The sequence below is a fragment of the Scophthalmus maximus genome, chromosome 1 (assembly GCF_022379125.1).
Source record: "Scophthalmus maximus strain ysfricsl-2021 chromosome 1, ASM2237912v1, whole genome shotgun sequence".
NCBI classification, from domain to species: domain Eukaryota; kingdom Metazoa; phylum Chordata; class Actinopteri; order Pleuronectiformes; family Scophthalmidae; genus Scophthalmus; species Scophthalmus maximus.
The window spans coordinates 19,506,048-19,521,837 of record NC_061515.1 but is presented as its reverse complement, the minus strand read 5'-3'; positions in this window follow the sequence as shown (position 1 = coordinate 19,521,837).

The window sequence follows — 15,790 nt, the reverse complement described above, 5'->3', positions numbered from 1 at the left end:
TCCATACCGCTTTGTTTGTGGGGGCACGGGGGTTGGAGCCAATCTCAGCTGACATTGGGCGAGAGGTGGGGTTCACCCTGGACGGGTCGGCAAAGTATAGCAGGGCCAACACAGAGTCAAACAATCATTCACTCTCACATTCACACTTATCAATTTAGAGTCTCCAATTAACCTTACTCCAATCTTCATGTCTTTGGACTGTGGGAGGAAACCAGAGTACCTGGAGAAAACCCACACATACACAGGGAGAACATGTAAACTCCACACAAAGGCCCTGATGGTTGGTTGGTCCGAACCAAGAACCTTCTAGATGTGTGGCAACAGTGCTAACCACTGCAACAACGCGCCATCCCATAATAAAATAAAGTTAAAAAACAACAACATAGAATATAAATAACTCTATAACTATAAATAATGAATTACATAATCATGCAAAAGAATGCAAAAAATACAAGTAGAATAAATCAGTTTAAAGGAAGTGCAGCAGTGTGAAATGTGAAGCAGTGCATCAATGAAGTGATAGCTATGTCACAGTACTGACATGTGTCCCCACATTAATGTACAAGCCACAATTATTATTTAATTTGTTTCATAAAAAGTAACAGTTCATTAAGATCTGAAGAATTGTAAGTGGCCTGGGGAGGGGGGACACTTTGACATTCCACTGTATGCTTTCACACAGACAGAGTGGCTGTGTGTTACTCGAAGCCAGGCAGTGCTTTAGCGTTAGGACCAGTGAGTGTTTTGAGGTCATTAGTAGTGTCTGCAGTATCTTGCCAGAGGGCAGTGCAGCGTGGAAAATAAAAAAGTCCAACCATCCCATGTTTTTCAGACCTCTGTTGCCCTGGAAACAGGTGCTGAGATTTCCCGTTTCTTCATTTTTCTCTCTGCACTATCCATATCAACCCCCGTCCCCTCCCATACCACACACTCACTCGCTGCTGCCACTGCCTCTGCTGCTTCCTCCCCCACGACCTGCCGCATAGTACAATCACACACACACACACACACACACACACACACACACAGTTCAAATCCCCTGCAGACATTTCACAATGTCACAGGACAGAGTAACTTACTACTGTAGTAGTAGTACCACACGTGTACACACACTCACGCGTGCACACGCACACACACTCACGAGCACACACACACACATGCACACGCACACACTACTGCATTGGTGACCCTGCTTTGACTGTGAGACTGAATCATCATCAGTGCTATAACAATCTGACCTCCAAGAGAAAGAAATAAAAAAAACAATACAAAAAAACAAGTGGAGATGGGGAGGGTTGAGGAGACAAAGAAGGCTGAATTTACTCTCAGACTGAAGAATGTGCTTCAACTCTCTGCTGCTCTTGATGGAGCCAAGGTTAAATAAAGGAATGGGAAAAAAAACCTTCTTGCTTTCCCTTCCCTAAAAATGTTCTCCTCAGCGAATAAACTGCACCCATGGGGATGTTACCTAGAGTTCAGGCAGATGGTCCACCATATTGCATACAGCTCTGTCATAACTAACTGTTATTTTTTTGTTATTTTAATCATCCTTGCAAGTGCTGAAATGTGGGGTGGGTGGGCATGAACGGAAACTTGGGCTCACAGTTTCTACACACAGGAGAGATATACTCCTCACTTTCCGGCCTTTTTAAGTCATCCTTTTGTTTCTGCGATGTTGTGTGTGCAAATTATCATTTCCACATGTTCGCTTATCGTTTTCTAGATTAACTAATTGTTTGCTCTATAATATGTCCGGAAATAACAGATGCCTCTCCAAAACCAAAGTCAATGTCTTCAAGTAGCTTGTTCTGTTCGACCAACAGACCAGAACCCAAACCCAATATCTGTTTACCATCAAGCTGGAACAATGAAGTGATTGAAATGATTTTCAGAGTAACTTTCTATTCATTTTCTGACAATCGACTTATTCTTCCTCCTCCATTTAAGTACTGACATTTCAATTTGCTCTGCCAGAATACGGTCTGGATCCCCTCCATTGGTAAGGGATTTCCCCCGGCAGAATACTTGCCGGTGTGGTTCCAAAAAGTGATCATCTGCCAGAAACTGATTTCCGTCCAAGGGAACGAGCGCAGCCTTAAATCTGTATCGCCCAGTTTATAATCGTGTACAGCTGCTTTTATCTGGATCAAACTCTCATAACAGGCACATGTACACAACTTTATGTCCCTATAATATCAAAGATATGTCTTTGCAAAAATCACTTTTCGGAAGGTGAAATGTTGTATTTTGTGGGTTGTATAGCCCCTTTAAAGGTATTTCAACAGGTAAAAGGTGCTGGATGAGGTATGATGTGTCAAATATAACCATCAACAGTGAAATCAACGAATTTTGAGGCAGAAACAATCCTTCAGTCACAAGGTAGGAGCTGTAATCACTTTTTGGCAGGTGAAAAGTCACCTTTTGTGGGTTGTATAGCCCCTTTGAAGGTATTTCAACAGGTAAAAAAAAACTGCATGGGTTATAATCTAGGACAGAGGAGGTAAAATAATGCAGTCATAAGGATAATTGCAATTATTTATTTATTTTTTATAAATTTTTTATACATACTTTTACCATATATCATGTTATTTACAGTGTTTATTAGACATACAAACCTTAAAAACAATAGGATCATATTTCCTGTAAGCAAACCATGCCTGATTACGCTATAAACGGCAAACACGTTGGCAACAATTGTGATTATTCGGTTACAAGAAACGTTAACGACATATCTTTGATATAACTACGGTCATAAAGTTGTGTACATGTGCACGTTATGACGGTTTGATCCAGATAAAAGCATCTGTACACGTTTATAAACTGGGTGATACAGATTTAAGGGCCTGCGTGTGCTCCCGTGGACGGAAATCAGTTTCGGGCGGATGATCACTTTTTGGCACCATTCACAATCACAACCGATTATCTGATAATGCTGTTAATGAACGAGCGTTTGACTAAAAGTACCCAACACCTTCAAATTTCTCCCACAAAAATGGCAACACTCGTTCACAGACATTGTGGAATCATCATCACAGGCATCTCCTCTCTTCTCTAGTCTGTTTTTTTCGCGTTGCTAAACAGACGTGACATGATTCGTCTCCGTCCGTTGGTTACGCCTCTTGGAAATCGAAAATGAAGTGAGAGGTCCCAGACTAATACACCAGGCTAGGTTGTAGTAGTAAGTACTTGTAAAAAAACTTTAGTTGTACAAAGATGAAAACACATGGACATCATTCAAATTCAAGACTATGAAAATCAGTCTGAAGATGTGTTCCTGCATGTGTCTACCTGCATTCAAAATCGTTTATTTTTCAAGTGTAGGATTATTATCATATTCATCATTGCACTTTATTTCCACTGTAGTATCTTTACAGATTAAATTTTGCAAGCAAAATTCAGGATGATCTCATTTATTTATATATAGATTTTCATCCTGTTGCCTCCATACGCCAGCTCCTCTGCTGAGTCTGGACCATCGGACTGTACCACTTGAGCATGGACTTGAGGGAGTTTTATATTTCTCTGTGCCAGGTGCCCAAATGAACCAATGAAGTTCGGCCCGCCGGACCCTTCTCAAACAAGCTCCTTTGATTGGTCAAAACCTATTTGCTACAACAACAAATTTACTGATACAGATGTTGAGGAATTTTCGTCTATCCTCTCTGTGAAACTGTTAAGACGAGTCTTCTCAGGCACCCAGCAAGGTCATCTCATCTATGGCAAGCCTAAACAATCATTGAGCAGCTGAAGTCTCACTGGAGATGTCATAGTCGCGGCGAGATGACGACATTACTCTAAACTAAATACACTACAGAGACCGGGGATGTCGAATCACTGTGAACCTGTTGATCTGTGTAGCGAACCGGGAGTCTCCTCAATATTGAGCTCTTATAATAAATACTTCTGCTTAAGACATCCACAGTTTCCGTCTTCGTGATTCAGTATCCACTCCATCAATTATTCCATTTTAGCGGAGTCTGACAAACAGGCCTCTAAATTATTCCATTTCACACGTGTGACTCTTTTATACAACTACTCATTTACTGATACACATGTTTGACCCCAACGACTATCTGCTGCCACGGGCTGAGCCTTCACTTCTACTCTGATCTTGGCAGAATCTATGAATCTTCTTGTAAATGAAGCATTCAACGCTCCTCCGCTGAAGGCCAGTGTAGGTGGATTGATCTTAACATCTGGTGCAAGTGAACCAGAAGCTGCTTTAAATCCTGATGGGCCCCAGCATGCAAAGGAGGACATTAATTACATACTTTCATTTAAGTACTTTGGTCAGGTATTTTCATTTTGGGCTGACTTCTTTATACTATACTACACTTTATTTAAGAAGGATGACAACATTGACCAATTTACATCCTCAAGTAAAATTTACCCTTTGAAATGTAGTCCAGTAAAAAAAAGTTAAGAAACAGAAAATATAAATACAAGTACTTTAAAATGGTACTTAAGTACAGTACTTGAGTACTGAATATTGATAGTAGAAGTAGCAGTTAATGATGATAATAATAACAATGATTTGTAAAATTAAAATAACATAAAATATTAGATTTTTTGATTTTGAGGAAACAGGTGGAACCTGATCACAGTTTGCTCACTGCTGCTGCCTTGTGTTCACACGGTAGTGTGTAATGGGTCTCTAGATAATAACTAATAATTCTGATAAAATTCTGATAAAATCAAGACCACATCCACTGCATTGATCCTCTGACATTCATATTTTTTTTAATAATTTGTTTCATTATGCATAAATACTAATGTCTTTTTTGTGCAGCAGGTGAAAATACTTGTTTCAGGCTCATAAACAAATTCACTTAATTAATAACAATTGTTTTGAATGTTATTAACCTAATTTATCTTTCTTTTACAATACACTTAATTTCTATGAAATAATAATTCAATTTATTCATGATCAGCTTCTTTATATTTATAATCCAAGTTCACTCCTTAATACTGTTTTTTTTGTGGATCTACAGTATAACCATTAAATCACGATGGGCTGGTTTTATGGACCTAGTGTAGATACAATTAATGAAGCTATAAATGAATAATATATATAAAGTGATTATAAACTACATAGACATCATTAAAATGGATTGAAATCATTATTATTGTGATGGACTAGAAAGTGGAGGTTGTTCTATCGGTTTGTGCTGCTGGTTTCCTCTGTATAAACAAAGTTATTATTTAAGCTCTGTCTCACCACTGCTGCTGCTTTCGTTTTCGCCTCAAAGTGAAACAAAATTTTGAACTGTGTTGTGATCTTGTGTGTGTTTGTGCGTTTTAAGTGTGTTCTTAATCGAAGAAACCTGTCATTAAGTTGAATTTGAACGCCAGGAAAGGTGAGTGTTTGTGTTTTCAAAAGCATTTCGTGAGTAATAACAGGATTTTTACTGGTGGCTAGTCCTTCCCACCGTCTTTTCTACTTTTACTTGATGGAAAACGTCACAATGTCAAGGAAAGATGGTGAAGAGAATCCATAAGGAGTTAGGAAAAGAGAACCGCAGTGCGAAGAAAATCCGAAAGCACTTACTATAGATTTTTTTTACTAACCCACTTTATTTATAACAGAAGACATATACATTGAAAAACTCTGTCCTGTTTTGCTACAATCTACAATGCAAGAAAAGTTTCCTGTCTAAATCACACCTGCTTAACCTTTTACTTACAGGAAGCAGATGGGAACCCTTAGGGACTTCTAGGAATTCACAGAAGGCCCAATATATCAGCATTTTAAATGTCATATTTAACATATTTCAATTAATAATATTATATCTTTTAATTCTATTTTTGGCTCATATTAAATCAGGTTTGCTTCAGAAATGATAGTATAAGTGACCTAAAACCTTGAAAATAGAGTTATCCAATCAGATGTAGTTGTTGTTCTTGTCTCTAGGCAGAAAAGAGGGTTACAGGTCACTCACTCATTGTTTAGGACTTCATGATTGGGACAGAAGTGGGTGGAACAAAAAAACATCACCCTATGCCAGGGGTAGTCAATTAAAATTCAAGGAGGACCAGTTGGAGAAACGTTCCTCAAGCAAAGGTCCAGAACCATAATGTCATAATGTCTAACTTGCATTATGATTCAGTGCCTAATTGAAGTATGCTGGTTGCATAAACATATAGCCTAATTATCAACAACTGACAGTCAAATCGAATAAAGAAAAAAGGCCTGCAATTCAATAACATTCCAACAATGTTAATTGTCAGTTTTCATAATGAACTGGAGGAATTATAAATAAAAAGTAACCTAATAATGTTCTCTTTTCACTTCAAGTAAAATAAGAACAAAACATACAGCTTTGAAAATGTGCATCTTAACAAGACCAAGGTACGTTTTAACCGGTTGTTTTTTTGGTACAATTGACACAGGCAGAAACCAGAACGGGTCGTTTTTAGTTTTTTCAATTTTGACCAAGAAAAACAAAAACAAAAATTTAGCTCGATTTCGTGTTTCACTGTTCTTACTGACAAACAAATATACAACTCAATGTTTCATTTTCATTGGTTGGTGGGTCTTCAGTGCCCCCTTGCTTCTGATTGGCTATGTTTGCGCTGTACTCCTCAAAATAAAAGTACTACCTCCTTGCCTTCAGACAGTGCAACGTCAACCCTAATATAGATGGATAGATGGATAGATAGATAGATAGATAGATAGATAGATAGATAGATAGATAGATAGATGGATAAATAGATAGATAGCTAGACCACTGACCATACTTGTAAAACTGTCCACCATGATGCCGTTTAGCATATTTAATAATAATTTATTATTATGCTCTTATTGAGAGGTGCCGCACATAATTATTTTATTACCTACAATGACAAAGTTTTTCATATCAGATGAACGCTCTGTCTTTCATTTAATTTAGTTAATCTGTATTGTTGTATCTGTAATTATTGATTTGAATTAATCTATATATAGTCTCACCATGCTGTACTGACAGCAAATCCCACCGACTTCGGATGTGTGGTCATTAATAATAAATTGTTGATTGACTGTCAAATGATCTGTTGGTGTGTGGCTAAAAAGTAATGCAACAGAGTTTTATTGCATTGCCTTCTCGTGTGCAGCTGAGTAATTGCTCAGCATCATTCTAAAAAACGAAACACTTGGTAAGTTTTCTTCAGGATGTCCAGTGGACAGTAAAGTCTGTTTTCAATAATTAGAAAGATCACTGGCATCGATACAACCAAAAGTAGTTACGAAAAACGACCAGCAGGTGTCGCCCGTGAGAACCTCCTGAAAAATAGGTTTGGTGACACACTAATTTTGTCAAAAAATTTAAATGTGGTTATATTGACAGCTAGACAGAAAAAAGTAATCTATAGATATAGATAGGTATTTATGCAGTGAATAAACTACAGGGACAGTTAGCATCATATGAAGTGTCAACTATTGCGCAGTAGATCTGTTTGCAACATCTCATTCAGATAGTAGCCTATCAGAATCAAGCTCTGTAGCCTCTATCAGCTGTGATCGTGTGGAGCCACTTGATAACTGGCAAAATACATTCCTGTCATTTTGCATACAGGTTAGAGATGCATTCTTCCTGATATGGTGAAAAAATCATAGTTTTCATGTCTACTCAAGCAGAGTGATTACATTTGTTCTAACCAAATCTCTGAGCAAGAAAAATTAAGGGGGGGTTGTCGTATTTTTGCAATATATCATTTGGCACAATTATGTCTGCAGCTGCTATCCATGCATACCTTACCTGATGCGATTTTGAAATTCAGTGAAGAAATAATTTCTTGCTATGTATAAAATGAAATTGAATATCTATCTTGCCTGTGTTTGAACATACAACTGACACACATTCAAACAGTTAGGAATTAATTTCAAACACAGAAAATCTCAAAAAAATTGTGTAGAGAAAACTGACACTAAGTTATAGTTGAACACATAACATTGTTATTGACAGGAAATATGAACATCTTATCATCTAATCAATTTTAGGGGAGGGTCTTGATGCCAGTTCTGCAGACAGTCCAGCGCTGTTCGTCCCTGCACTTGCAGCACAGGTAAGATGTGTTCCTCCACTCCTCGACACAAATCCTGCATCCAACCAAGCTCCGGCAGCAGAAGGGAAAACATGGGCTCAGTCATTGTATCTTAAAAAAAAAAAAAAAAACGAATTATGTGGAAATTGACTGATTGATATTAAAATACTTAAGCAAATATACTGAGACTTTTCTGTCTATCAGTACAAGCCAAGTATGACTCTTAAGTATATCTCTGATAAGTGTTGTGGAATTATCGATTCAGTGAGAAATGAAACTGTGAAATCAAATAAGTGTCTTTGAGTCTTTTTATTCTAGGTACAGAAAAGAGTAAAAGTAGAGTTGAATCACTCAAGTGATGGTCCGTGCTCAGGGCAGCAGGCTGACGATAATAAGCAGACGGACAAAGATAACAGGAATACATAGGAATATATAAGTTTTATGAGAAGTCTTTGTTTCCATTCCTGCCGTGAACAAGCTGTATGTTAGCTACAGGAAATAGTGCAGTTAGAGAACAGAATAGTTTCAAACCATGGCCCCTGATTTGTTTTGATGTGCTTATTTTATTTAGGCACGGGTATCCTAAATCAACTGGCTCTGGGTGGGTGCCCAAAGAAACTGCCTGCAGATCTTTTGCCAGAGGCTGCCTACTGCTACGATCTTGAAGTGGGGTCCTCTCTGACACGAGATTCAATGTTTTGGAGAAACCCATTTTCCACAGCGGAGCACCATGCAGCAGCTGAGCAAGAATTTGCACAGCACTATTCAGACATTTCTGAACTCTTTGACAGTGTGGTCAATAATGACACCGGGCACTTTCAAAGCGGAATAAAGGGCCTAATAGACATTGTTAGAAAACAAATTCAAGGGGCTTTTTTGAAGATACAATGACTTAGCCCATGTTTTCCTCCTTCTGCCGGAGCTTGGTGGGATGGAGGATTTGTGTCAACGAGTGGAGGAACACATCTTACCTGTGCTGCAAGTGCAGGGAGAACAGCCTGTCTAAACAGAGGTCACTGGACTGTCTGCAGCACTGGCATCTCTAAAGTCCCTCCCCTAAAATTGATTAGATGATAAGATGTTCATATGTCCTGTCAATAACAATGTTATGTGTTCATATGTGTTCAACTATAACTTAGTCTCATTGTTTTTTGTGATAAATTCAAAACTGTTTGAATGTGTGTCAGCTGTATGTTTAAACACAATCAAATGTACAGATATTTTATACAATTTTATACATACCAAGATATTAATTCTTCACTGACTTTCAAAATTGCATTAGGTAGGGTACGCATGGATAGCAGCTACAGACATATTTGTGCTAAATGATATATTACAAAAATCCCCCCTTTATTTCTCTAACATGAAAACTAGGATTTTTTATTATTATATCATATCAGGAAGAATGAATCTCTAACCTGTATGCAGAATGAAAGGAATGTGTTTTGCCAGTTATCAAGTGCCTCCACATGATCACAGCTGATAGAGGCTTCAGAGCTTGATTCTGATAGACTACTATTTGAATGAGATGTTGCAACCAGATCTACTGCGCAATAGTTGACACTTCATATGATGCTCACTGTGTCTGTAGTTTATTCACTGCATAAATACCTATCTATATCTATAAATTCCTTTTTTTTCGTCTAGCTGTCAATATAGCCACAGTTCTATTTTCTGAGAAAATGAGTGTCACCAAACCTATTGATCAGGAGGTTCTCACGGCGACACCTGCTGGTCATTTTTTGTAACTACTTTTGGTTGTATTAATGCCAGTGATCTTTCTAATTATTATAATAATTGAAAACAGACTTTACTGTCCACTGGACATCCTGAAGAAAACTTACCAAGTGTTTCATTTTCAAGAATGATGCTGAGCAATTACTTAGCTGCATACGAGAAGGCAATGCAATAAAATTCTGTTGCATTACTTTTTAACCACACACCAATAGATCATTTGAAAGTCAATCAACCATTTATTATTAATGACCACACATCCGAAGTCGGTGGGATTTGCTGTCAGCACAGCATGATGAGTAGCTCAGTTCAACAGTGTCAGTAACATCAAACAAATATCAGCATCATTAGACACGACTGGCACAACAGACTATATAGATTAATTCAAATCAAGAATTACAGAGACATCAATACAGATTAACTAAATTAAGTGAAAGACAGAGTGTTCATCTGATATGAGAAACATTGTCATTGTAGGTAATAAAATAATTATGTACGGCACCTCTCAATTAGAGCATAATAATACATTATTATTAAATATGCTAAATGGCATCATGGCCGACAGTTGTACAAGTATGGTCAGTGGTCTATCTATCTATCTATCTAACCATCCATCCATCGATCTATATTAGTGTTGACATCGCACTGTCTGAAGGCAAGGAGGTAGTACTTTTATTTTGTAGAGTACAGCACAAACATAGCCAATCAGAAACAAGGGGGCACTGAAGACCCACCCACCAATGAAAATGAAACTTTGGAAAAAAATACAAAATTGAAAAAACGAAAAAACGACCTGTTTCTGGTTTCTGCCTGTGTCAATTGTACCAAAAAACAAACAGTTAAAACGTACCTTGGTCACTCGACTGGCTGGACCACCGTCACATATGCACAATAAAACAACAAGCGTCAGGGGGAGAGAAGCGGAGTTGGCTGCAGTAGTGAATGTGCGGTGCTGGTTGCTGTCTGTCTTACAGTTTTTTTCAATTGCTAAACGACAGTGGTCACAACTGGAGCCACATGTGCAAAACTCTCACCACAGTCAGCATTACCAACAGTCACCTGAGCTGAACAGTTCACATTACCTGCAAAACTCATTACAAACAACACAACTCTTCACACACGTCTCAAAACAGGCTCAGTGCAGCGAAACACTTGAACAATCCTCATGGAGAAAACACACTCTGTCACTCAGAACACAGTAAAAACACTACCAAACACAAATACAGAAATTAGAAACTTTTAATCTTTACAGTTTGAATAATTTGAGTGACTTCACACAAATCAATATTTTCTTTAAATAAAAGAGTGAAATTCTTTCACATGAACATTATTATTTTATAACATACCATTTTTTAGGTAAACAAGAAGGAAAAAAAATCAGCAGTTTGCTTCAAGAGATATATATTTTTACTTTGTCTGAGGTAATTTACGTAATTACAGAAAAAAAGGTCACAAACTAAAGGTACGTAATAGTAACAAAGAATTGTGGGGCTAATCCTGCATCTTTACAGCATCAGGCCACAAGTTTTCATAAACATCATATCGGATGTCCTGTTTGTTGTGTGGAATGTTCGCATTACAGATGCAACTGTAGATCTTTGCAGATTGGGTTGCACCCTCACCCCTGCCTCTCTCAATGAGAGACCATGATTCACAACATAGTCTATAAGTGCAGCCCTTACCTATCAAAAATTACAGCTCTTTGTCTTCTTCTAGGTATTCCTCCATGCATCCGCACTCTCCCTGCCACTCTTGTCCTTTTACTGTAACTTTAATATAATACAGCGCCTCAAGTTAAAAGAGAAGTCACGCTGTTACGGAAAGTAAGGGGGTTGATCCCAGAGCGAGACAGCGCTTCAGCCCTGGAGAAAGTAAAACTTTCCCCTGCTTTCCGAGTACGCTGGACGCCAAGCAGGAAAATATGCACACCAGTGTAACGACAGCTAACCCTCCACCAGTAAAATGGAAACACCCCGTCAACATTTGCTAATTCTCATTGATCTATCAGTTTTGGGTCCGGATATTATGGCGTCTGGGTCCGGATCCGGACCGCAGTCTGCCTATTATTGACCCCTGCCCTACGCCTTCCAGAAGGCCACTGACATCTGGACAGGTCAGTGAGCGCGAAGTGTGAGGGCCACTGTAGTAAGGACATTTAAGCTAAAGCATCTGGTGAATTATCTAGAAGTTTGATCTAACGCATGTGTGCTCTTAGTCTGTACACCGTAACGCTGTGTCATGTTTTGCAATGTTACGATTTTAGTGGAGTTTGAGGCAATGCGTTGCTGGCGATGATTGTGTGTGCGTATGTACCTGTGCGTTTGTGTGTGTGTCGTGTGTGTGTGTGTGTGCGCGTGCATTTGTGTGTGTTTATTGGAGCTCTATGTTGGAGCTTGTTGTGCAGCATGTTAAAGCTGTTCACATCTTTAAGAAAATATCCAAAACACATTCTGACTTTGCGTAGCTGAAGGCCCAGTGCCAGACCCTATGGTTCGCTACTGACAGGAAGTAACAACAAAACTGTTATTGAAAATACAAAAGATCAAAACAAAAAGGAATTTAAAGTTGAAATATAATAACATGAAAGGAATATACAAGTAGAGAAAGCAATTCAAATAATAATTGACTTAAAAAATGATATGATATTTTTGTAGCGCTTTTCAGGAAACTCAAAGCGCCTGACGCGGTGCTTTTTATATATTTGTGTTTAGTGAAGACAGTTTTTTTGTGCATTCCACAAAATAACATTTATATTTAAAGGCGCAGTAAGCAATTTTTACCTATACAATTTTTGTAAAAATCAGCGAATATTTCCACATGGTCCGCTAACTGTCTACTAAACTAAACAACTAAAAAAATGATGCAGACTGCACCACACAACACTGTGTGCACAGTTTGTAAACATCACTTGCCGACACCTTAAGAGACGTGCTGGCGATAGATGCTACGACACAGGCATTTGGCCAAGTGGTTACCGCGTCGGTCTCACATACCTGAGGCTTTGGGCAGGTATTACTGCTCCAACCCGCCGCAGTAGCTTTGAGTCAAACAGCTGAGTTGCAGAGTGAAAATGCGCCGGCGCCAGTTGGCGCAGTAATACCTGGCCGAAATATGCTTGAAAAAACAGTGCAAACTTAAATAGCTGTCTGCTGGAAAAAAAACTGAAGCTGTGAAAAAATAGATCCTTTAGCAATTGAACAGATATTTTTTTTAAGGTAAAGAGACGTAAAGAGAAAAAGATGTTTTTACGCTACTTCCACTTCTCCTCCAAACTCCATTAAATGACATTGCTTATCACCATCTCCATAAGGTAACATATTAACTATGTATAAGTAACTCATACAACCCAACCTCAAAATCACTGAACTATGCCTTTAAGGGTTAAAATCGCACAGTGGTGTAGTGGTTAGCACTTTCGCCTCACAGCAGGAAGGTTCTGGGTTTCGAATCCTGGTTCAAACCAACCAGGGCCCTTCTGTGTGGAGTTTGCATGTCCTCCCCTTGTATGCGTGGGCTCTCTTCGGGTTCTCCAGCTTCCTCCCACAGTTCAAAGAGGTGCAGGATGGGGTTAGGTTAATTGGAGACTCTAAATTGACCGTAGGTGTGAATGTGAGAGTGAATGGTTGTTTGTTTCTGTATGAGGCCCTGCGATAGGCTGGCGACCTGTCCAAGGTGTATCCCGCCTCTCGCCCAATGTTAGCCCCCCCCCGTGACCCTTAAATGGATAAAGCGGTAGACGATGAATCGATGGATTTCATATGACAAGCATAGACTCAATGTGCTTAATGTGCAGTAAGTCAATTCAATACAATTCAGTTTCATAGTGCCAAATCATTACATACATTAGCTGTGTCCCAATTCAGGGGCCGCATCCTTCGGAGGGTTCATTTGTAGACCGGTTGCGTCACAACGCCGCGACTCGGCTGTCCCAATTCGTCTGCTCCTTCAAATTTGGTGGATGAATGCACCCCTCAAGCCCCGTGGAACAAAGGATATACTTGGTGGATCCTACCCGGCCCAGGCTATCCAAGGATTCATTGCGAGCCGGTATTGAAGGGAAGCAATTGTAGCCAACAATAACACAAATGGAGAAAACACGTATTACATGTAAGTATCGGGCTTCAATAATATATAAATTTAACGTTTAGCTAAATAAAGGTAAATATGTTTAATAAACGAAGTGGCCTTAAAACGTGACTATTGATGTTAAAATAGTTTTGTGTTCAGTTGAGTGACAGTCGCGAGGCAGCTGTATTTTCCTGCGGCTCGACAGCTGCTGCATCCGACCTGTGAAACCAAAGTGCATAAAACCTTCACTGTATACTTTGAGAGGTTCAAAGGTGAACTTATATGTACGAATGTGGTGATTATTATTGCTAATCCTCATTATACTTTATATCTATTAATGGAACGTGAACACATGACATGTTGTGAATAATGCTCGGTTTCAGTTGAATATTCCCAGCATATAAGAAACGTAACGTGTTCAATAAGTTGATCACTGGTAAACCAGACCTGGTGATGTGAAGAAAACATGACTGACTGTTGTTTTGTTTCAGGGAGCGAGGAGCAGACTGCTCACTTCATACAACTGGGCTGGTTTAAAGAAAGGAGAAGAAAAACTTCAATAAACAATAGCCAGATATTAATTTTCACCTGTGCAATTTTTGTTTCTTTCTTGCTGCTGCAGCAACAAGTGGATTCCCCCAGTGTGGGATTAATAAAGTCTCTTCTTATCTCTAATGCTCATTGTGCAGTAAAATGGTCCCTGTCAGTGTTTAAATATTATATACACTCACCGCCCACTTAATTAGGTACACCTGTTCAATTGCTTGTTAACACAAATAGCTTAACAGCAAATCACATGGCTGCAATTCAATGCATTTAGGCATGTAGAGGTGGTCAAGACAACTTGCTGAAGTTCAAACCGAGCATCAGAATGGGGAATAAAGGGGATTTAAGTGATTTTGAAAGTGTTATGGTTGTTGGTGCCAGACGGGCCGGTCTGAGTATTTCAGAAACTGTTGATCCACTGGGATTTTCACAAACAACCATCTCTCGGGTTTACAGAGAATGGTCCGAAAAATAGAAAATATCCAGTGAGTGGCAGTTGTGTGGATGAAAATGCATTGTTGAAAGTATGCCACGAAGAATTAAGGCAGTAGTGAAGGCAAAAGGGGGTCATACCTTTTACTAGCAAGGCGTACCTAATAAAGTGGCCGGTGAGTGTATATACACCTTCGAACAGACTCAATGTAAATTACAAAGAGGTGTATTTCAGCAGCGAATTGGTCACGCTGGGTGATTGACATATCAATAGAACCATCAGAGCCAGTAGAATCGACGGACAGCATAGAAATCCCTCCCAAGGACACCATACGCTGTCTGTGAGGGGGTGAACCCATGTGACATCTTTTTTCCCCGGCGCCATTTGACATGCGACTTTCGCCTGTGTAGTCGAAGTAGGAAGGACCAGGCGGGTTAGTTATCTTAAAATGACGAGCGGTCTTTATGCTAACTAACGGAATCCGATGTATGGATCAAAACACAACTTTTTCTGCAAATACTTCGATGGTAAGACATAATTTATGCATGTCACTGTGTTGATATGAACATGTGTCAGTAGCTGGTAAGCTGAATGTTTGTCTGAGAGTTAGAGGAAGGATAGCGTTGGAATCTGCAGAGACTGGGCATTAGAATGATATGTGACTTGTGTTGTTAGCATGTTGGTAGCAGCAGCTATCAAGTCTGACATCGGTAATATATTATCATGTAAAGATGTTGTGTTTATGCGATTTGCTGACATAGTTGCTTGGTGTTTTAATTGGGTTTCGTATAGGTGAAAAGGGTTGACATTGGCGTGTAGCCGAGCGTCTCCCCGTTCTGTGCAGATGCCGTATGGCTTTATAGCTTCATGTTTAGCATGTAGCATATGTGATTCCAAATCCAGTCACTTTTTGACTCGAACATTTTTTTTGCTCTTCTTCGGCTGCTTATTTGATGAAAGTTGGTCGGAGAGTTATAATAAACACAC